Below are 21,626 nucleotides of genomic sequence, written 5' to 3'. Positions count from 1 at the left end.
CTGTTTCTCTATATAAGCCTTAGAGTCCATTTGTAGAAATACATAAGATAATTTGCTGGAGTTTGAACTAGGATTGAATTGACTCTTTACTGTTACTTACCCATAGATATGGACCACTCTTTATCTTTTTAGTTCTCTGATACCCTTCACTAGAGGTTTATTGATTTCCTCTGGTAGACCATATACATATCTTCTGAAAGTTATATATAGGCATTTCTTTTTGGAAGGCACTAATAAGGCAGTAATGTATATTTTTATTTTAAAATATGAAAGGTAGAGAGAGAGAGCATATACATATATGTGTATGTAGATGTCAAAGGATAACTTTTGGGAGTCGGTTTTCTCTTTCAGCCTTGTTGAGGCAGGTCTCTCTTGTTTCTGCTGTATTGCAAACTCCAGGCTCGCTGGTCTGAGACCTTGTCGGTGAGTCTCAGGTTTTGCTTCCTATCTCATGGTTGGAGTATTGGATTGCAGGTGTATGCCACAGCATCTGACTTTTTTCTAGGCATCAAACTCAGGTTGTCAGGAATCCATGGCAAGCCCTCTGTGCTGTCTCACCAACCTCATGCTGTATTTTATTTTCAGGTTTTCCTTGCTTTTGCTGGTTACAGCAGTGGCATTACCTTTTGCATGTTAAACTTGTGCCCTGCCTCCTAACTGATTGTATGCACTCTAGGGGGCAAAGTGTTTATTATTTATTATTATTAGTTTTACTGAGTGTTCTGTGTAGACCATGTTATTTGTGAATAAAGGCAAGGTTTTTTTTCCCCTTTCAAATTAGAATATTTCCTTGACCTAATTGTCTAGCATTTGTAGTAGTGTTGAAAAGGGGGTGGTTAGAGGTAACATTTTTCTTTTCTTCCTGACTTTAGTGGGAATTTTCTTCTAACCAATAAGTACATGATACATCCCTTTTCCTTGTGTGTAATTCTTTTTATGAATTGTTGCGTTTGACTTGCTAATATTTTTATTGAGAATTTTTACATCCATGCTCATATTGATCTATTATTTTATTTTATTTTTTTTGGTGGGGGGGGGAGGAAAGGCTTTATTCAGCTTACACATCCACATTGCTGTTCATCACCAAAAGAAGTCAGGACTAGAACTCAAGCAGGTTAGGAAGCAGGAGCTGATGCAGAGGCCATGGAGGGATGCTACTTACTGCTTTGCGTCCCCTGGCTTTCTCAGCTTACTTTCTTTTTTTTTTAAATTTATTTTATTATTATTTTTTTAATTTCTTTTTTTTTTTGAACATGAAATGCTTTTTTATAGCATGTTTTACAAGGGGAGGGGGTAAGAGGGGTTAGGTGGTGGAAAAGTACAAAATCTTCTTGGCCTGTGCCTTGAAACATGTCATGGTCTATACGGTACACTGCCTTGAATTATGATCTACCTGCTGTTCTTCAGAAGATACGGTACACTGCTTGAGTTATGGTCTCCCTGCTATTCTTCAGAAGATATGGTACTCTGCTTTGAGTCTATCTGCAGTTGGTAAGCAGGATCTTGCAGTTGCCAAGCTTCAGAGGACATTGTGCAGGTGGGGAAAGGTAGGGGGTGAGGGTAAGGGCGAGGGTCCTGGCTTCTGGCATCTCCCCCTTCTCTGTTTAGTTGATCTATTATTTTCTTGTATATTTTAATTTATATTTGGTTCAGAGTCATACTAGACTTTCAGAATGAGTCAATGGTTATTTCCTTAGCTTCTGTCCTTTAGGAATTATAGAAAATGGTATACTTTCTTCTTTAGGTATTTATTAGAACTCACTAGTGAGGTCCCCTGGGCCTGGTGCTCTCTGTTTGGGAAGTTATTAATCATTCCTTCAATCTCCTCCTTAATAGTTGTGGTCCAATTCAAGTTGTTTATTTTCTATTGTGTAAATTTTGATAAATTGTACATTTCAAGGAATTGATCCATTTGATCAATGTTACTAATTTTGTGGATATAGAATTATATGTTCACAAGATTCCTTTTCAGCCTTTTGATGGCCATTATTATGATATTCCTCTTATTTTTTTTATACTAGTGATTAGTGTCTTTTTTCTTTATTTATGACTTTTCTATACATTTATGCATATGCATAAATGCTGATACTCACTGCTCGATGACGATGACTCTTTCCTCTTCATCCCCACCGTGCCTTTCCCCTTGCCCTTCCACATTCACAGGAATGCCCCATTTGCCATCATGCTCCTTTCTTTCTCACCCCTCAGTTGTACACATCCGAGAAAACTTGTGATCATTGCCTTTAAGGGACTGGTTTACTTTCCTTAGCATGATGGCCTTTAGTTCCATCCATTTCCCTGCAAGTCACACAGTTGTATTCTTTGTAAAACTCGTGTGTGTGTGTTTTGCATGTAGGGGGTCTTCCCCTGCATCCTCACCAGCTTTTACTTTATATTTTCTTAATAGGAGGTGTTCTAACTAAGGTTAAGCGGGGATTGCAGTGATATGTAGTTCCCCAATGGCTAAGGATACTGAACTCGCGTTTTCACTCTTTGTCTTTTCTTTGGTCCTCCATACCAATTCAGCTATTCCACTGAAGAGCATCTGTTCCATTGCATTGCCCATTTACTGAGAGGATTGGTTGTTCCTTTATTACTTAAAGCTTTGAGTTCTTTGTGTTCCAGGTAGTAGCCTCCTTTCAGGTGACTGCTGGGAACAAGAATACAGTCTGTCTCTTCTCTCAATGTTTCTTTTCCTGTTGGTGTACAGAGTTTTTTTTTCATTTATTTAAATTAACACATAATGTTTATACATATTTAGACAGGGCTCTCTGATGATTTTACTAGTGTTTGTATGTGTACTGACATCTGGTTAATTAGCGTTTGCATGTTATCAAATATCCTTTCTGTACTGGGAAACTTTAGACACTTAAATTCTTTTGACAGATGTCATAGAACATTGTAGGCTATCCTTGCCATTGTGTGTTATTCTCTTCCCCTTGGCAGTCTGAGTGTCTGGTGACCTCTGTCCACTTACTCATCTCTGAGGATGTTGTACAGAAGCATTTTAATAATGGTCCCATGCCATTCCTGTTCTTATTTCCAGAACTGCTGGAGTCCTGCATGGAAAGTCTTTGTCATTGCCTAGATCCTGAGGTGATTCCCCTGCATGCTTCTCCAGAGGTGCCTAGTGTGGCCGGAGAAAGTGTTGTACAGCTGCTCACATGATTGACATCCTTAGAGGACCAGAAACCTGACCGTGTCTGACCGTGTAATTGTTCTAGTTACATCCCCACCCCTGTTCTTCACCTGTTTGATCGTCTGTAGAGACTTTACAACTACAGCTGACCTTTTTTTTTGGTTAGCCCCTCTGAGGGTGATCCTGTTTGCTGGTTTGTTTTACATCCCCACCAGTTTCCCCTCTCTCCTGTCCTCCCAGTCCCACCCCCACCTCCCTCTTCCTATCACCTGCCCCTTCCACTCCTCCTCCATTTCTCTTCAGAAAAGGGCAGACTTCCCATGGCTATCAACAAGCAGTAAGGGCAGTAAAGGGCAGACTTTCCATGGATATCAAGGTGCAGTAAGACTAGGTGCCTCCTCTCCCATTAAGGCTAGACGAGGCAACCCAGTAGGAGGAAAGCATCCCAAAGGCATGCCAGTCAGAGACAGCTCCTGCTTCCACTGTTATGAGTCCCACAATAAGACTAAGTTACGCAGCTGTCCCATGCAGGCTCCCTGGTTGGCTCTTAGGCCCAGGTTAGTTGATTCTGCAGGGTTTTCTTGTGGTGTCCTTGAGACCTCTGGCTCCTACAATCCTTCCTCCCCCTTTTCCACAGGATTCAAGCATGATTCTTTTTAAGGATCCTTTAAAAGAGTGAGCTTCTGGTTTTAAGTCTTGTCTACTTCCCTGTAGTGCTGGGGATTGAATGAGCTCAGGTTCTTGTAGATGCTAAGTGTGTTCTCTACCACTTAGAGTTCTACTCATAGCCTGATGATCTTTTATGTGATTTGCACTCTTTATTTTCTCTTGCTTACTTGTTAAGGATTCATTCTTTTGTCTGTATCATGCACACACAATGCATGGTGATGATGATCGTCTCCGTTACCACCTCTCATTTCCTCCCAGCCAGTCCCCTCCTGCTCTTTCCCCTCCTGCTCTCACGTATCTGCTTTAGGTGGGCCTTATGCGGGTAGCCGCTGCTACTGCATGTTCATGACTGCTGCATCTAGAAAACAGCATTTCACAGGACTTCTTCCTAACTGTCAACTCTTACAGTCTTTCCACCCCTTTTCCCTCCATGTTTCCTGGTCTTTGGAAAGAGTCTTACTAAAGACTGAACGCTCACTGTTCTCAGGACTTTAACCAGTTATGAGTCTGTACACTAGTCCTCACCCTGTGCTATGAGACACTTCACTATCAAAGCTGAAAGCAGCACTGTCTGTCCACATAAACTATTTAAAAGACAGTTTGACTGCATATTTGTTTCTGTTTACTTTGCTTGATTTTTATTCTGGTTTCCTAAGGTTGAATCTTAGATTATTAATTTTTAAATCTTTATTGTTTTCTAACATGTGCATATGCACTGCTGTTAGCTTCCCTTTGAACCCTGCTTTGCACACTTATTGTGAGCTTTGATAAACTACATTTTAGTTTTCCTTTAATTCAATAGTTTTCTGTTACTTTAAAAGAGAATCTCACTGTGTAGCCCAAGCTGGTCTAGCCACGCTGTGTTGCTGAAGATAGCCTCAAACTTGGAATCTTGTCCCCGCCTCCTGAGTACTAGGATTGCAGGTAGCAGCGCCATGCCCAGCCAATTCAAAATATTTTTAAAATTTTTCTGGAGTGTTTTCCCTCTGACCACATACTTAGAAAAGTGTTGTTTAATCTCCATATAGCCAGGGTTTTTTTCCAATCATCTTTCTATTCCTCTAGCTTGATTCCGTTGTGTCGTAAGGTCAGATATTATGTGGTTCTGATCTTTAAACTTGTGAAGCAGTGTTTGATGATTCAGGATGCTGTCTATCTTGGTGGCTTTTCCGTATGAACTTGAGAGGAGAATATAATCTGCTGTTCTTGGATGAAAATGGAGACACTTTGAAGGGTAGCTTCTTATAAAACTTAGCCTGTTCTTACCATGCACTCAGCAGTTCCATTCATTTCATGGCTGGATGCCTATGTAAGATGAAAGCCCACACAGAACCTGTTGAAGGGGCCTCTGCTACCCCTAAGTTCTCTCACATTGATTGCCTAAGTTGTTGCATCTTCTTTCCTTGCCTTAAATACCAGAGTCTGGGGCTGGAGAGGGAGTTTAGTGGTTAAAAACACCGGCTGTTCTTCCAGAGTCAGTTCCCAGCACCTACAAGGTAGCTCATAACTTGTGGTGATTCCAAATACAGGCCATCATCTGATGCCCTCTTCTGGAAGCACACACATATGGCATACACTAGTACACACACAGTTAAACATAAAATTGCTGGGTGTGGGGAGGGGGGCGCATGCCTTGTGGCAGGCACATGCCTTTAGTCCCAGCACTCACAAAGGCAGGCAGATAAAGTCCCAGGCCAGCCTGGTCTACAGAGTGAGTTCCAGGCCAACCTGGTCTACAAAGTGAGTTCCAGGACAGCCAGGCTACATAGAGAAACCTTGTCTCAAAAAAAGTAAATAAATAATAAACAAATAAATTGATAAATAAATAAATAAACTTTAAGTGCCAGCACACACTGGTGCACTCATTCCAGGTAGCTCCAGCTCTCCCACAAGTACCAAATTTGCTTTCATCAACCCCGTAAGCATTTCCACGTAGAAGAGTGGGGAGCACCTGAGACTTTCATTCCCTGAAATGGAACTTTTAAACATTACCTCAGTGTTTTATTTCTACAAACAGCAATTTATAAAACAGGCATTTGCCAACTAAAGGTGAGTCGGAAGTTTGAGTTGGGTCCTCTAAGTAGCAAAGTGTGGAAGGAGCTTTTATAGGGAAAGAAATGATAGAAATAAAATACAGAAAATATTCAAAAGAACTTTTGGTGATTTTCCTGTGTGGATTTTTTTTTTTCTGACCTACTATAGAAATTGTTCATAGTACAGAAAGTGTTTGCAGGCGCTGGTTTTGCAGGCTGTGTGTAAGGCCTCCTTTCTCCTCAGTCACCATCACCCTCTCATCTCTCCTGTACATTCCAACAGCAATCTACCCTTTCCAACACAGGTGCAATCTGCCTGTACCTTTCTGTTTTCTTGACCGTTCCCTACTCAAAGCCCCTTCCACCGCGTGCCTCTATTCTTCCAGCGGCTCCCTTGCTTACCTGTTGATTGCCTCCATTCTTCCTTGATCTAGAGATGAGAATAATCCTTAAACGATGCAAATCGGATCATATCCCTCCTACTTAAGGTCATTGAATCAGTTCCTAATCTGGCTCCTTGCTGTAAACTCCTTGCTGTAAGTCATCTGCTGGTCCTGCTCTTCTCCCGTGCTCTTCTCCCCTGGAAGGCTGCACTCCAGGGACACTGGCTGCCCTCCTCTTTGCCTCCTCTTTGTTTTTTTCTCTGTTTGTTTTTGCCTTTCACTTCTTAAAATACCATTTTCCTTAATTTTTTTATTTTAAAAAGTTTGAGGCAAGATCTCAATCCTTCTGCCTCTGCCTTTTGAGTTCTAGAATTACCAGCATGTCCCACCATGCTTGGCTTCCCTTCGACTCATCAGACCAGAGTTCAGAAGTGTATTCCAGGATTCTTCACACATGCTCTGTCTGAAGTAGGTGCTCCTTCATCGTGCTCCTATCTCACTCTCTCCTCCCTTCCTGATCCTAATCACAGTCTTTATTCATCTCACTTATCCTCTTCCCCCCGCCCCAGAACTTTTCCTGGAATTTAAGCTCCATAATATTGGGGCCTTAAGGTTGTAGTAATCAGAACTGTGTTTTGCTATTTGGGTTTATAACTTTAAATAATCCTGTACCCTCTGGTTCTCAGGAGGAAGAGCATGGAGACAAAGAGATTTGCAGAAAGGCTTTTAGACAGGGGAGAGAAAGGGCCCTAATATCCTGGACACGAGGTAACTATAAGGAGTTTGCTGCATGGGGGGACACGAGGTAACTGTAAGGAGCTAGCTACATTTCCATGTGCTGACCAGGGAGGATGCCCTTGGTGTGTTGTCACCGCAAACGCAAGCAAGTGCAAGGTAATTCATGAGGGCAGTTTTGCTTGATGTGCCTTTACCACTGACTTTTTGGTAAAGATGTGGGTGAGCATACTCCTGCCATAATGTTGATGCCTTTGCCAGGTCTAACATAAAGAAGAAAAGAGGAGTTTTCAAGCTCTTTTATGTGATTCTGGATTTGGCTTGTTATTAGAAGGTCTGTGTTAATCTAATGAAGTGAAGAAAAGAAGAAAATGCAGTCTGACCCGAAGTTCCCGGGATGCTCCTGAAATGGCCTGTTTGCTTACCCCAGAAAGTTCTATGGAGATAGATGCACAACGGCAGCAGCACATGAGAACGGAAAGACTATCCTGGAATCTGTGTGGCTCTTGGTTTGCCCAAGGCTCTCCACCCACTCAAACTCTGGAATGTGAATTACCAGCTACCTTAGATAGAGGGTGCAAGAGACCAGCCTGAGCTACTGGATGCTGGAAGAGGCAGAGAGCTGGGCTAGGCTTAGAGTTGACTTGTAGGCTAAGCTCCCCTGATAAAGGCATGGCCTAGCCATGGATCAGTTCCACGGAATCCTTTCATCTGAGCCCCGAAGAAGACCAGATGAAGAGAGGAGGTTATCTTTTCCATGAACATCACCTGCCAAACAGGAAGAAGTTGGAAACTGCTGTAGAGTGGTCTCGAGACTGTTAAGGATAAACAAATCGGGAAACAACAAAGGCAAACTTGAAAAAATGAAAGATCCTAAAATATAAACAATACAGTGTAGATTCATGGAAATGAAGACAGTTGTTTGATTTTTTTTCAGGTCTTTTTATTGCTATTATTTGTTGGTTAACATATAAAATAATAGATTTTATTGTGACATTTTTCATAGACATTAAGAAGGATGACAAAAGTGTCAGTAGGAAGATACAAAGAGATCTGTGAAGAAGAAAGACAGCAGCAGAGCAAGACCGACCTTGGATTAGAGTCAGGGGTCATTTGTGGTTTCAGAAGTGCTTTCAGAGAACTGAGCATGGTGGCTTACCTGAAACCAACTGCAGCACTCAGGAGACTGAGGCAAAGGACTGAGAGTCTGACAACCTGGATTACATAGTGAGACCCTGCCTCAACTTTAATTAGGAGTATAGTAATTCTATGGGTGAGAAACCAAACTGTAGGCCAAGTTAAGATGAGTGGCAAGTATGGAGCTGTCATCAGAATGTTTAAATAGTGTGAAGGGAGAGATAGCCCAGTGTGGGAGTGTGCTTGCTTATTCTTCCACATAGTAAGAAACACTGGAAGGGCCTGGGAAGTGGGTAGGGAAAAGGAGCCAGGCATGGTGGCATACGCCTGAAGTCTCACCACTCTGGAGTGAGAGGCAAGAAAATTTTTGTGAGTTTAAGGCCAGGCTGGGCTACACAGTGAGTTTCAGGTCAGTTTGAGCTACAATATAAGACTCTGTCTCAAAAATTAGTTGGTTAATTAAAATTTAAAAGATGGAGGGGGGCACTTGAACAATCCTAGATAAAAAGGGAAAGCATTTAGATCTAGCATGTGTCCTGTTTCTTGTAGCACTAAACTGCCCTAATTGGAATGCCAGATACATACAGGCAGTATTTATAGTTTTTATGGTCACTGAAGAGCCTTCGTCTTCTGCCTCTTGCCTCCTCATCAGAATGTCCTAGAGACATTGAGATGATTCACTTCTCTCTATTTAAAGTGAACAGTGGTCTCACCCATGTGTTAGACCTACTTCCTACAGTCTTGTGTTAAGCAAATGGACATCAGGGTTCCTGACGTAACAGCATGTGCCTTTTTATTAATGAAAGATTTTGAAGTGGAAGGACAGAGATGGATAATAGGGGTTTTTAATCGATTTATTTGTCTTACGTGTGTGAGTGTTTTACCTGCATGTATATCTGCATACCACGTATATTCCTGGTGCCTGCAGCAGCCAGAAGAGAACATCAGATCCTGTGGAACTGGACTTACAGATGGTTGTGAGCCACACTGTGGGTGCTAGGAACCAAGCCTGGGTCTTCTGGAAGAGCAGCAAAAGCTCTTAACTTCTGAGCTGTTTCTCCAGCCCAGAAACAGATTCTATTTGAAAAAGGAAAATAAAGATGCTTCTGGTCTTTAATTTCTCTATTATAGTAATAGGGAAAGTAATTGATTATAATTTACTCATCCATCCAGTCATTCTATGTCAAGGGCTTCAGGATGTGATAAGCATGCACAAAGTTCTGGATTCAGTCACCAGCTACAGAAACAATAATGTCTAAACTCAAATGAAAATAATAAAAACACAGATACAAAGAGATTAATTTTAAAAACAATAATGATATATTGAACAACTCTAAGACAAAAAATTTTATACGGAGAGGCTAATTAACTATGACTTGTTTGCATTTTTTGAGCATTAAGTGTTCAATATTATAAAACTGTTTATAACAGGAGTTTTAAGTAGTGATAGCATTTAACCCATGTAAAAATGTCAACAGAATTCAAATCATGACTTGGATCCTCAACGAGTCAAGTACCACGGTCTCACTCAGTAAGGGTTTGGTCAGTTTTAAGATGAATTCCTTCAGACATAGTGTCCATAAGTCCTCATTACCGCTGTCCATCAATTCACGGTAGGGTAGCTGGCCGCAGTGGCTATCCCACAGTGGTTGTTCATGTCTTGGGCTATTTGGAAGTAGCCATCCATACCCCATTCAAGACCCCAACTGTTCTTGACAATCCAATATTTATTCTTATTTGAATCTGTTCCTTCAAATCCATAGCCAGCCAACAGAACCCCATGATCGAGGTCCTTGCTGCTACAATTGGGTTCATAGTAGATGCCTGAACTGTAGAACTGGAGAGACAGATGGCTTGCATCTATGGCAGCAGAGATAGGCCCCACAGTCACCACAGCCTTCATGAGGGCTTTCTTTTGCTGAGGTATATCCACGACCCCTGTGTCATTAGCCACAGAGAACTCAGCTCTGTATTTACAAATTCCATCCTTTGTCCTCTGAGTCCAGACCTCCATTGTCCTTAAAGTACTGGAAAGCATAATCCACCAGGCCTCCATTACAGCCCTGATTGCCTTGATCATGAGAACAGTCCACAAGGTTCTGTTCACTCAGTGAAACCAGTTTGCCAGTCTTAAGGAACATCTGTCCTTCTAGGCTGCCAGATGCACTAAACGCCCAACAAGAACCACACTGGCCCTGATTCTTCACAGGAGTAATACAACCCTTTTCTCTCCAGTCTACACTCTTGGGGATCTTAAGCATCAGAGGTTCCTGAAAAATCTTCCCCTTCTTATGCTTCTGGTGCTGATAGCCATTCACCACCTGCCAGAATTCCTCATTGGTCATGTCACCAAAGGTGTTCATCTCCATGTTGAAACCGTGCTTCCCGTTGCTTTACACCCCGTTGTGTAGCTGGATCATTCTCATGTTCTTCTCCCACACCGCTCTCCTCCACTCTTCCCCATTCGTGCCATACAGTCTTCTGTGCGTGGACCTCCTCAGATGCCACTGTGCACTAAACTTTTGATCAAATTTTGGAGTGGCTAAGGCTGTTCCCAAGCAGAGGACAGCCAGGAGGAGTAAAAGAGTCATGGTTCAAACACTTGAGGCAGCTAGCTGCACACACATCATCTGCAAACTCGGATCCCTGAAGGTCGCCGAGGTCTGAGAATCTTTGTTTGCATTTTTTAATGGTCTTCATTAAAATCTAGTATGTGTCTTGTTTTGGACCAAATGAACATACTAATATTCCAATTTGATTACTTCCAAAGAAGAAAGTTGAAATGATTATGATGCTTCAATAATCATTCCTCTACATTGCAGTCAGCATTAGATATTTGTCCTTGAAGAATGCTGAAAGGACTGAGCCTTTTCTCCTGGTCCTTTGCTCATTAGGAACCATCACAGAAGAAGCCCTGACCCTGTGAACCACTGCAGCAGCAGATGAACAAAGAACGAACTAGATTTCAAAATATTTTGTTTTCAGATGTTACTTGTTGTGTTGAAGTCATCATCCAACATCTGATTTTGATTTTGAGATTCTTAATTTGTTCTTTTTAAAGATTCAGTTTTTAAAAACATAAACAGATTTCCACTCAGTTTTCCCATGAACCCCATCCCATAACTCAACTCAAAACATCCTGCTCTACAGCACCCTGCTGTGTTCCTCCCATTACTGGATTAAGACCGCCCTCGGTGCCCCGTGGACAGACACAAACAGTGCTTGTCTCCATAACAGCAGAAGTACCCTGTGCTGTAGACTAGACACATACTCAGCCTAAATGCAGAGCTCATCACATGAGGCTGAATTCACCCCCAGAACTTCCTGTGTCCCTTTGATGAAATACATATGAACGCATCACATGCAGTCCATGCTGAACCTTTTTTGCACTGTAAGGCAGGTTGAATACTTATAAAGGCTCATAAAAGTAGTTATCACATGCATGTTATTCTGAGAGTATTTTATTATAAATTCAATTATATTTTATTGCATTAAGACTATAGGAAGATATTCTAGTAGTTGTCGATATTCCCGTGTTTATGTAGGGAGCCTGAAAATGATCTTTTGAAAATCCCCTATGCCTATCTCAGGACATCCTCTGCTCATCCTCCTCTCCTAGAACTCCGGTGTGCCTCAGATCGCAGAACTGGACTGCTCACAGCTGCGTTCTAGAAGTCTCATAGGGTCTTAGTTTCTGTTCCCTTCATTTTATTAATTTACATACATTGAAACTCACCCACTCTGATGGTGTTAGGGACTGGAATTCCACTGCTTGGCGAGGTTTGTAGGGTGAATAAGTTACAGTGTGTTACATATGAGACAGGGCGAGTGCTCCATTGATAATTATAGCTTGGTGATATAAGAAATAGACAGAGAGATCTAGCTAGAGCATGCTAAGTAAGTGTTTATGGGACCAAGTAAGTAACTTATCCTGTCTGGAACATTTAGAGAAGATGCCAGTAATGGGCGATATCTCAGAGAGTAACTTGGAATTCATCAGATGGGAAGAGGGAAGCCAGGAAGAGGGTACTGTGTGTGGAAAAGCATAGTGTAGAGAGTGGAGAGTTGCAGAGAATGTAGCTTTCCCAAGGAAATAATATCACTAATATCAAAACATCAATCAGGTGCTTTTCACAAGAGATGCCCATGGGATAGAGTCTGAGGCAAGCAGTGCTGTTGCTTGTGACATCAAGTATTTTACCCTCAGTGACTGCCCAGCAGTCTTTTGTCACCTGCAAGATGCACTTTCAAACCTGGCAAGTGACACTGTGAAGAATAAGAAAGGCATTGTATTATTTAGGCTAATTATTGAACCTACCTAAATGTAGTTGTAGAGAATTATGAACAATATAAAACTTCTAAATTGGGACGAAATCTCTGAAGCTCACAAATGACATTTAAAATTTTATGGTTGAAGGGAGTACTAATTTGTGGTGAAGCTGTTGAGGAATAATTATCAGTTTTGACTCAAAGGATATTTACAAAAATAGAATGTGATGATATAGAAAACATAAAATATATAGGTAAGAATAACATCTGTGTAGAAGGTACATTGGAATAAAAGCATATGCTACAAAAGTAAGTGATGGGTGTCCCATTGGTGAGTAGAGGCAGCCTTCTGAAGTTGTCAGAAAGGCAAAATGAAATGTGGAAGAGGACAGCTATCTCGGTTTACGTGCTCACCCCTTGATCGCTGTGAGAGGGCACACATTCTAAGCTCATTATTAGAACGAGAGCAACAAAACCATGTGCTGTTATTTCGCAAGTTGGGGCTTGCTTCGGTTTTATTCACCAATACGTGATTCACTGACTTAACAGAATGAGGAAATTATAAACAATCAAGAAAGAAAGGCTTTTTTAATTACAGGATGTTGAATTTGGTCAGGCTTGAAGACAGCTAGGGCTGTTGAGTTATTTCACGAATATACATGACAGAGTGAGTGTAAGCCACAATCAGAATGATGCCACTGAACACAAGCAGAAAACTGTCCTTGATGGCAGAGTTTCCGAGGAAGAGGCAAGTCCTCACATGTGCAAAACCAAAGCTGATTAGTGAGCTTGAACAACAGAAAACTGAAATGCTTTGGAGAGCAGCACCTCTTTGATAGCATCCTCTCTGTGTCTGGGTGCACATTACCAGCTTTCTTCCAAAGTTTTATAAGAGACCCAAAGATAGGACCTGCAGGAAGCAATGTGGCATGTCAAGAATATATTGGGCTATTTGTTCTCTAACGTTATGGGCTGTCATTGAGACATTCCAGAGATTATTGGCATGTGCTTTTGAACATAAAGGGGATGGTGGGTTAATGATCAGCTGACACTGATTTCAAATTTGAATCCCCTTCCCCCCAAGTTTATTAATTATAATACGGTGTTTTAAGAATTCTTTCTAAAGAGCTTCAAAGAAAAATCAGACATGTGTACTTGGTTTTTCAAAAGTTAAAGAAATAGTTCACTGTTTATTTTCTTTAAAAGAAACCTATATCTCAAAACCATTTGTGCTACAGTGGCTATGCCAAAAAAAAAAAAGTTATTTTACAGAACAGCAGTAGATCATGGTCATTCAAGTAATGTATGTCCAGAAACTCCATTAGAAAAATGGTATACAGTGAGTAATTCTCACCAGAAAAAAAAAAAATATATATATATATATATATTGTTTGCTAAGTTCCCATTTACATTTTTCTGAGTGATTATCTATAATGGAAATTCCAGTGGTGCTGTTTAAAATGGAAGAAATAAGAGGAGTTAAAGTGAAAACCATGTGCGGTAGTTTTAGAGAATCAGTGCAAATACGACCCTAGAACTTTGAACTGATCCCAGAACAAAATAACAGCAACTTCATCTATGATTACACCCTCTTAGTTGATCTGTGCTGTTTATTTGATGTGGTCTGTCCAATAATGATGCTTGCAACATAGCACCACTACCTATATACAGTTGTGGTTTGGCCAATCACCATAGGCAGTTCAGTGTTTTTATTCTGATCTGCCTTGCCTGCAGCAGCAGCCCTTGCAGCTCTGGATAAGAGGTTCCATGCCAGGCTCACTCTAGAGGGGATGGCAGCCAGATTATAGATCTCAGACGTATGCACATCTCTTTGTTGCACTAGCTGAGCTAACTGATTTTCTAAGACTTCTATATAAAAGTACTTTAGCCCTATGAAGTAGCACTTGATACAATAGGAGTGTCAATATGGCTCTGGAGTTAAAGGCAGATAGAAGTGTGGTCTGCAGGGTATCTACTCACCTTGGAGCTATATCACTCCAGCCTCTCCTTCCATCCAACATGGCTGCCTTTCCTTTTCACCACTGTCCATCTCTTGTAAGGAAACTGTTTATGGCTCACTCAAGTCAAGAATGGCCTCATTCTAACAGTTGATATCTGCAAAGATTCATCTTCCAGATAAGGTCACAATATGGAGCTCCACATAGACATGGATTGTTGGGGGAACATAGGTAAGCAGTAGAAGTACTGTATATTTAATTTTACCCGGAAACAAGATCAGTTGTTATATAAATATTTCTTCTGTTTTGGACACTGAACTACCGATCCTAAAGGTTGCTGACTATTCTCACTGTGCTAGTTTAACATAACGTTGACTGTAGTTCAAGGATGCTTAATTTAAAAAGGAAGTGTTAAAGGCAAATCACCAGTGCACAATTTCTTGTGAGATTTTTCATTTGCTTAATTAAGATCAATTCATGGAAACACTTGCCTCTGCCATGCTACACTAAAGCAAGGGTTTGGGCTTAATCTGAGAAAAGAACAACTGGGCGGGGGGGGGGGGGGGGCACTATTTTGAAAAGACAGTTCAGCTGATGGTATAGATCCTACAAAGTGCAAAGTAATTCAGAGGAGAAATGGGAAAGTGACAGCGATCCCTGTTACTTTTGTAGCTGTTTAGCTGGTAATGATGCTAGCTAATATTTATTGAGTGATTCCTATGCACTTTTGATATACTCTTGTGTTTAATTTGCTTAATAATCCCATGGAGTAGAAGAAACTGAAATCATAAATACTTGCTAAAAATCACTCAGGTAGTTAACGAAAGGAGTCAGGGATTGATACTTGTAGAAAGTAGCAAGGAAGAAGAAGGCTTTTATGTCATTCCTAGACTGAGCAGGTTTGGAAGGAGATAGCCAGGTCATGAGGTTGGAATACAGTGTTGTACTTGATGGGCAGCTGGTTGGAAATGCAAATGGATATGCCACATAGGTGGCTCTGGCTGTAAAGGGTTGGCAGTCATAGTTTCCATTAACACTCATCTGCTCTGAATAATATAATATTCAAAGCTACAGTGAAACACGAAAAATAATACTGTCTTTTTAAAAAAGCACAGTACTTTAAACAGGGTGAAATGTTTGTGGAAGTGAAAGGATTCTAAAGTTCTTTTTAAGTTAGGTAAGTAGATACCATATTGAGAACTTCGTGGAATTTTTTTTTCAGCCAAAGAGATAGAGAAGAGGAATTTGTGTCACACTTGGGGCCTGCTGGCTAATAAGTGAGTGTGTCACAGCCCCCTTGCGCTCACCCTGTGCTCCACACTTTCCTACAAACTCCCCTCGGTAATGCTCTCACCACAGGTTATTTCACTTCAAACCTGATGGTTTGTGGGAACTGCTTTGTCAAAATCATTAAAGAAAGAAATGCCTGTGAATTCTCCTCCTGAGGCACTGCCTGTTTTCAGTGTCGTTTTGGTCTCATTAATCAGCATTGCAGCAAGGCAGACACTGTGCTGTGTATTTTACTGTCCCCAGCACAGCGCCTTCTCCATCTCTGCCCCCAGGCTGACACATTGGGGAAAAGGAGAGAGGGAAACCATCAATCTTCCCAGTTGCTCATGTCAGCAGTGAGTCCTTCCCCCTTCCTGTTGGCTGGCTCTCTCACCACCTGTGTTTAGAGTTAGCACCGAAGCTGCTGCCCAGATGAATGAGAACCACTGTCCTTGTCACCTGCCCTGGTATGGGCCAGCAGTCCTCAGTGAAAACAAGTACATCAAGCAGTTATCTCGAGTGGGAACAGGGAAGGAGAGAGAGTCACATGACTACCTTAGACGACTTTTATAACATAAAATTAAAGTAGGATTTAGGCCATATATTTTAGAAGGTTGACATGATCAGTGGCTCTAAGAGGTAAAAGCCAATAATTTTCCTGGGCACCATCCTCCCAGGACTGTTTGCAGCCAGAGTTGATTGATGTACCTGGTTCAAGGCCTGTCCATTATCTCCTGCCCATTCACTACTCACTCAACCTTCCTGGGACTCCATTTGTTCTTTTGTAAAATAACTGCATAGGAGCTTTTGCAAGGATTGAGACACAACGTATAACCTTGTTATATTGCTATTGCCAAAAGTTCTCACCAAATGTTAGCTAGTGTTGAACCTCCTTACTCAAATAAAGATGTAGCATCAGATAGATTAAGTGATACAAGAATTAGAGGACATAGAAGGAATTTGGTCCTAGCACTCTCTGATCCCCAGAACTCATGTCCTTGAGATTATGTTGCATTGTTTCTAGTGTATTTACAGTTTGCAGATATTAATAACTTAAATCTGTAAACTGTAGAAACCACTAGATGCTATGTTTCTATTTCCCAGAACATAAAATGAACATGGTTATTCATGTTGGTACGAGACTGTCAGTTACATGCCAATCACTCAAGCTATATGCTCTCAGATGGGATTTGTGCTTTCTTTTTTAATTTGATGACAGAACATGATTCTGCCATTAGAAAACTAATACAAGTTATCAAAACTAATACAGAATATCAAAAAGCCCATTGTGAATTACTCCCATTCCCTCCTAGCCACTAGTAAGCTATATGTGACTCTCCCTCCTTCATCTGATTAGCCCATGCTGATACAGAATGGCTGTGCATTAAGCAGTGTCCTTGTCCCCTTACACATGAAGAGATGTTGTAATTCCCACAAGGAAGTAGTACATCAAGTGCCTACAGAGCTGGTATTAGACTCCTGTGTCTGGTGAAAGAGTTGAGCTGCTCCCCTCCACCAATACACACGGAATCTTCATCCTTCTTATCTATTCTATTATACAATCTCTTTGTGTTGCATAAAATGAAAACTATAATTTCTTTAAAATTTCCCCTGCTGGTGGATAGTAATTGCTTGGAGTTCTTTTATAAGTAAGAGGTGATGTAACACTAGATATTCTGTGAATGACAGAAGATATTCTTCTTGGATATGTATTTCTGCAGGACAGATGTCCTTATTGAATGAGCAATTGGATAAAAATAAAGCACTCATATTTCTGGTCCCCACAGGTAACTTACAAAGGGGTCTTACTATGAACCTGGCACCACAGGTTTCCATACCAAAAACCCTTCCACAGCCTCCTAGCCTTGTGAGTAGGTACTGCTGCTGTCTTCACTTGTGGATGCTCAGGACCACACAAGAAATTGAGCAGAGATTTGAATCCAGGAAATCTGGCACAGATTCTCAGTTCTTAATCACAAGACCTTTTTCCCCCCCTCTGTCCTCTTTGTTTCCATGCATGAAGTTCACCTTATGTCTTCTAAATTTTCCGAACCCTGAAGTAGTCACAAAGTCACAGTCACTTCGTAGGGTTTAAGGAGTTATTTGCTTGTTCGTTTGAGGTAGGAGTTTTTCTGTGTATCCATGGCTGTCCTAGAACTCACTCTATAGATTAGGCTGGCCTTGAACTCAGGTTTGGTCTGTCTCTGCCTCCTGAGAGCTGGGATTTTGTACATTCTGTGTAAGAATGTTTTACCTTTCAGCTTCACTTGATTAAGGCTGCCTGTTACTAGCTCAATCTTGAATTGACCAACTTAACTAATGCTCATAAGACCCAACCCCCATACCCTAGAGAATTTACCTAACCACCAGTGGAGATCAGAAATGCAAGTGCTTTATTTTTATAATGCTTATTTAGAAATATTCATACAAGAATACAGGATATCTACTGTTGCATTATCAATTATAAAAGAGCTTGAGTGTTGAATCTAGACTCTGGTGAGAGATAGGAGCCAAGAAATATTGCCAAACAGGGACATGGATAGAACAGAGAATGCCAGCCATGGAGAATTTCTTCTTCTACTTATCCTGGGCATGTTCTTTGTGAAATCCAGTGCACTCAAGCTTTCTGAATCCACAAGCCATATAAGATTTATAGACCTGGACTTGGCCGAGTAAGACTCGCCAGCTACTGAAGATGGTGCTCTTGCTTGTCAGGGTGTCTTGTCTTTCCATCATAAGACTAGAACTAGTACCTTCTTACTCTGCTGGCGGTGGCTGCCCCATGGCTGCTTCTGACCATCCATTAGTGATGAATTGTTTCACAAGTTTACTGTATTGTGATGTAAACTGTAAACAAATGGATTTTGCTCTTCACACTTTAATAGTGTGTGTGTGTTTGTGTGTGTGCACGCATGTGTATGTGTTTCTGAACAGTTTGCCAGCTTCAGAGAATAATTATGGAGTAATTAATTGCCAAATTATTGTGTCTTCCATATTGGTCTCACATTAGAATCATCTGAAGAGCTATTAAAACTTAAAATACTCATGACAAATCTCAGACTGATTAAATCAGAATCTCTGGCTAACTCAGGGAATCAGTGTCTTTTAAAGCTCCAGGGTAAGACTGAGAACCCTACACAATGTTTCCCTCTATACTTCTGTAAAGTTGAAATGAAGGTAAAGGACAGACCACGGTGCCTGTCTTTGATGTCATGTTGTTGTGATGAAATACTCTGACCTAAGCCACTTAAGAGAGACAGGATTGATTTTGACTCACCGCTCCAGGTTATAACACATGACGGTAGGGAGCCACAGCAGTGACAGTTAAGGGTGACAGTAAAGCGGTGACAGTTAAGTCCCATGGCATCCATAGCTAGAAACAGCAATGAATGTTTGCATGCTGTACTCAGCTTCATAGGCTGCATGATTCTCTGCCTAGGAAGTGGGTCTTCCCACAGTTAAAAGTGTGTCTTCCCACACCAATTTAGGTAATGAAGGCATTCCCTCAAAGGCATGCTCAGAGGCTGACTATAATCTAGGTAACTCCCACGAGTGTGTGCCCAGGGGCTTACTTCCTAGGTGATCAGCTGAATACTAGATATCAGAGTGTTCAGAAGCACCTTTCAGACATAGCATGCATCTTCCAAGACCTTAGAGACATGTCAAAGCTGGGATCATGTAACTTTCTCCATTTCCTCTTCTGTGTTAAGCCTCTTAGAAATCTAGGAGATTCAAATACGTGCCCAAATTATGATGATATTCCTGGTACCAGGAATACACCATACATTGAGAGCCCCTGATCTGACCTCTTCCTCCCACCTTCCTTCTGGTCTTCTCTACCAGGGATGCTCAGGGTAACTGCCTCAAGCAGCCCATATTTAAATTATCAGTGTTATAAAAGCCCTGAATTCTAGAGGAGGTGTAATATGGCACTCATATCCAAATATCAGCCAATCTAATTACAGACAATGAACTATGCAAAAGCAAATGCCTCTTAATACAACACTGATCCCCCTAAGTCCCTTCTACTACAGAATTGGAAACGACACCAGATGGGGTTTGATGTCCCAGTGTAGGATTTGGGTTTAATTTTCCCACAAAAATAGTTTCATGAATCTTTAAGTATAACCAAGACGATCATCCTGTTATAACCATCCTTCAGGAATGGGCTCGAGGGCCTTTGATGAGCTGCCTCCCAGGGGCTTAACCACCATTTAGAGAATAAGTTTGTGGGTTTCAAAAAGCAACTTTTATACAAACGCTTACAACTAAACTTGTTTAGCCTTGCAACAGAAACATTTGGTTCAACTGTTTAGTTATTTTGCCCATTTCATATAAAGCAAGAGTGGTATAGAAGCGATTGTCCTGCATTTAACTAACATTTATTAGGTGCCCTTAATGGACCTGGTCCTGTATGGTTTCCTAGGGATGTAACTTGAAAAAGACAGCCTCTGTCCCAGAGGAGCTTGTATCCTAGCTGGGAAAATACTTACTAAGCAAACAAGAAAATATTTGCTAAGTTTCTGATGTGGTATGTGCAATAGTGGAAAACTGCTGAAGATCCATTCTGCTTATGAGAGGGATACCGTGGCTAACAAAATTGCACATGCATGTGCGTGCATGCATGTGTGCATACATGTATTTAATGGGTATAGAATTAGGGAAAGTTTATTATTGCTTGATGATCAGGAAGTATGCTCATGGTAGAAAAGGAAGGAGGTATTCTACAGTGATAACCAGTGTGTGAGCCGGGGGTGTGCACCATGGTCCTCCCTGCATAGTGATAGGATGGTACGATCTGCCATGGTGTTGGAGCCTCATCCCAGAGAAGGAATGAAAGTTTTTGCTAACTCAGTATGTGGTATTTCCACTTTAAACCAGCCTTTATATATTTATATTTATATATGAGCTTAATTTTGAAAATATATATTTTGAAGAGCTTATATATTTTCATATATATGTATATCAATTCATTTAGGAATATATATACATATGAATGCTTAGGAAATACCTTGAGCCAAATAGATTCAGGTTACTTTTTTTTTAATTTTTTAATTTATTTTTTTAAATCAAATCATAATTTTTACTTAGTCACACAGGGGTTATAAACACAAAAAGGCAGGACGTGGGGAAGGGGATTGGATTACTTTTTGAAGTGATCTCTGATGTTGGCTGGACAAGCAAATGAAAAGACACCTGTTGATTCTTCCACTATCTAGCCAAGAGAGAAAGGAAAATGGAAAAACTAAAACCAGTCACTGTAGATCTACTCTTCACGTAGTATGTCTAAGGGCCTTCATATAAGTAGACAGCTCTCAGACACTAGCAAAAGCCTGCAAATGTTCTCAGACGAGTAGCTGAAGAAGGGGCCTCAGGCATGCATTGAAGTCTGAATGATGGTTTTGATTGGTGATTTAATTCCTGATCAGGTCATCAGAGAAAGTCTTGCTGGAGTATGTCTCAGCGCTGACATAAATTCTGGTTCTGGAGTGGTGTGAATAGTCCTGTAAGTTCCATGTGGTTTTTGACATTAGTGGAATAGCCACAAGGCTAGAACAGCATAGCACCAATGATGGGATCTGACTTCTGGTCAGGAATCCCACTCTGTCAAGTGGCATCCTTTACCATAACATCATCTTTCATGTTGATCTGGTCCATAACTAAGGTCAGACTCAGTCATTGGAATTTCCAGGGCTGACTGATTATTCACTTCTGGGAAATCCAAAGTGGACCAGTACTCACAATCAAAATTCATATGTCCCATATCATTTGCTGTTCTGTTCAGGCAATTTACATTAAGAAGCTCTGCTTCTTCCTGGGAATTCCCCATGTGGGAACCATTGATGAGAAAGCACTGTGAAATCCTTGAAAGAATTTGCAAGAAAATGGATAAAGCTGGAAATTTTTAGATTAAGCAAGGTAACCCAGATTCAGATAGAAATCACATATTCTTTTATATATGGAGCGTGCTTGTGTGTGTCTCTCTCTCTCTCTCTCTCTCTCTCTCTCTCTCTCTCTCTCTCTCTCTCTCTCT

At 41.0% G+C, this 21,626-nt stretch overlaps 1 protein-coding gene and 1 pseudogene across 2 annotated transcripts in view; one reads left to right on the top strand and one right to left on the bottom strand.

Moving 5' to 3' along the window:
• Window positions 1–21,626, top strand: part of Wars2 (tryptophanyl tRNA synthetase 2, mitochondrial) — a 77,474-nt gene that overhangs the window by 19,149 nt on the left and 36,699 nt on the right. The window lies entirely within an intron of this gene.
• On the bottom strand, window positions 9,700–10,687 carry LOC114608895 (annotated as a pseudogene).

This window comes from Grammomys surdaster, unplaced genomic scaffold (assembly GCF_004785775.1).
Source record: "Grammomys surdaster isolate TR1022 unplaced genomic scaffold, NIH_TR_1.0 125941, whole genome shotgun sequence".
In the NCBI taxonomy this organism is placed as follows: Eukaryota; Metazoa; Chordata; class Mammalia; order Rodentia; family Muridae; genus Grammomys; species Grammomys surdaster.
Note: the sequence above shows the minus strand (reverse complement) of the source record. Positions and strands in the feature narration are given on the sequence as shown.